This window comes from Lithobates pipiens, unplaced genomic scaffold (genome assembly GCF_037356315.1).
Source record: "Lithobates pipiens isolate NorthernLeopardFrog02 unplaced genomic scaffold, aLitPip1_a1.2 Scaffold_17, whole genome shotgun sequence".
NCBI classification, from domain to species: domain Eukaryota; kingdom Metazoa; phylum Chordata; class Amphibia; order Anura; family Ranidae; genus Lithobates; species Lithobates pipiens.
The window spans coordinates 17,662,740-17,665,330 of record NW_027507755.1 but is presented as its reverse complement, the minus strand read 5'-3'; the positions used below and the strand labels follow the sequence as shown (position 1 = coordinate 17,665,330).

Sequence of the window (2,591 nt, the reverse complement as noted above, 5' to 3'; positions counted from 1 at the left end):
ACACACAGTAGCCTGCTCCGATTGGCTTTGAGAGTGAGAGAGGCGCGGGCTGATGATGTTACAGCCTCCGCCAATCCCAGCAGGCTTTGTATTCATTAATAGAATACATTGCTCGCCGTGATTGGCTCCAGCACCAGCAAGAAGGAAGAAGGAAATGGCTCCAGCAAGAACGAAGAATAGGGATATGAAGCGTCGGAAGCCTCGGAATGGGGGGTCGTCTTAAACGGTGAGTACGGGCAAAACATTTTAAAAACCTGTACAGTTAGGGGGTCGTCTTATATGCCGGGTCGTCTTATACACCGGCAAATGCGGTAATTAATACATGATCAAAAAAGATGCATTCAATCACATACAAAAGAAGACAATATTTCACACAATATATAAATTTGAACAATGTACATCTGTTATGTGGGGACAAATAGAGGACCGCTTACCCGAATCCCAATATACACAGGGCACAAGGCGTCGCCAGTGGGGGGTCTACAAACTGAGAGCCTGGAATCTGGATAACATAATATGCATGGAGTGGGTAAAGCATGGACTGGGACATGTAAAGACCGGAAAAAAAGGGAGAAACGGGGGGGGGGGGGGGGGATGGGGGTGAAAAAGTCAGGGTTATGGTTAATCAAAGTTGAATAAGTGAGTGAGGGGTGCCAAGTGAACTAACAATAATCAAAATGATCAATCAAAAAACAATAAAAAAAGAGAAATTCGCCCTGGGACTTTAGATGAGGTGAGCACCACTAAGCCAATAAGAGTAACAAGGGTAAATACAGTATATGTTTTTATTCAGTAAAAATATTACAAGCATATTGTCATCAAAGAAAGCCACTTAGTACAAGGTACATAGAACTGGACTGAATACAATTGGTAGTAGTAGTAGTAGTAGTACAATTGTGTATGAACAGTCATATAACATACAAACATCAGGTGTACCCGACATGTTTCGCGAGTCCCAGCTCGCTCTTCAGGGGTAGATGTGTATGAATTGTACCTAAGGTGAAAGGATACAGTTTGGTATATGGTAAATACTTGGTATTTTAAAGGCAGAGGGTAAGAGGGGCCTAATAAATGGAGGCCCCATACTCACCACTACACATAGCCGAGCCAACAAATGTGAAGCCTTCAGACAGTGGCAGCAAATGTATCACCAGGGAGCTGAGGAGGCAGAGCCAGAAGAAACCCCACACAGGGCAGATTGGAGGGAAAGCATCGCATGGATGGGAAATGTGTATCCCTATTGGTCTCACTATGTCCATGGTAAGTATTGACTGTAAACATAAAGTGGTATATCAGATAATCTGAAGTAGTAGGTAAAATATAAGAGTAATAACATGGACAATTCTATATATAATATATAAGACTAGAGCCATTAATGGCATGGACAAAGGACTATAGGGAAATGTGGTGGAGAAACACCAAAGAATTCTCTGGTGTTTTCTCCTTCACCCATCCCCCTTCCCAACATAAATCCCCCCAAATCACCACTCCTAGCCCTCCTTGAAACAATTCTTGCCCCCCCCAATCCCCTCTCTCAACACAAATATCCTCCCCCCAATCTCCTTGTGGTGCCCCTCCACCTTACATGGTGCCGCAGTGCCCATGGAAGCCGTCCCTCCTGGCCCTGGGACCACTACATGGGTAAGGGTAGGAAAAGGGGAAATAAGGAGAGGGGGGAGCTGGCAGCTGGCTACCCAGCATGCACCTCCCGATCTCGTGCCTGCACAGTAATGACACCGTGTGGCACAGTTGGTTGGCGGGTTTCATGTCATATTCAAATACCGCAAGATTTCATTAGGTTTCCCAAAGTCTCCTGGGATAGATGGCGCCAATGGGCAGAACAGGAAGTGCCGCCCAAAGATATAAAAAAAAAGGTACTTGGAAACAAAAAAAAAAATGCTAACTCAAATCATCATGTTCCCTCTGTCATACTTCACCATTGGGATTATGCTTTGATGTTGGTAAGCTGTGGCCTATTTGCGCCATACATAATGCCGAGTATTCTTCCCCAACAATTCAACAGCATTGCTGCTTGTCAAGGTGTTCTTTGGCAAACTTAAGATGTGTTTTTTTTTTTTGGAGACCAGCAGCTTCCTCCGTGGTGTTCTGCCATGGACATCCTGCTTGTTCAAAGACTTCTGTATGGTAGACTCATGAAAATGGACGTTTGCCAGTACCATAGATATCTTCAGTCTTTAAGCTGTTACTTGTGAGTTTTCTTTACCTCAATGAAGATACCACAGTGTGCCTTGAGATTCACCTTGGCTGGGCGGCCGCTTTTAGAAAAAGTAATCACAGTACTAAACTGTCTTCATTTATAGACAATTTGTCTAACTGTCTACTGCTGGATGCCCAAACACTTTGAGATTGCTTTATATCCCTTTCCATGCTTTTTCAGATCAACTACTTGATAGTATTTCTTCAGAGAGCTCCCTTTTACAAAGCATAGTTCACATCAGTTGATGCTTCTTAAGATCAGCAATCTTTAAAGTGGAGGGCCACCCAAAAAAAAATGCATTAAAATTCTTTAAAAAAAATGTAAAAAAAAAATAAATAAAAATTACCTGAAACCGCTGTTGCTAGGCAGTCTT

General features: G+C 43.1%; 1 long non-coding RNA gene across 1 annotated transcript; it reads right to left on the bottom strand.

Annotated features, from left to right (window-relative positions):
- Positions 1-771: 771 nt before the first annotated feature.
- Positions 772-1,298, bottom strand: LOC143986619 (uncharacterized). Its single transcript, XR_013276556.1, has 2 exons — positions 1,091-1,298; positions 772-994 (listed from the first exon to the last, which is right to left on the bottom strand). It is a non-coding gene; the product is annotated as an uncharacterized LOC143986619 (long non-coding RNA).
- Between the last annotated feature and the right edge of the window lie 1,293 nt (positions 1,299-2,591).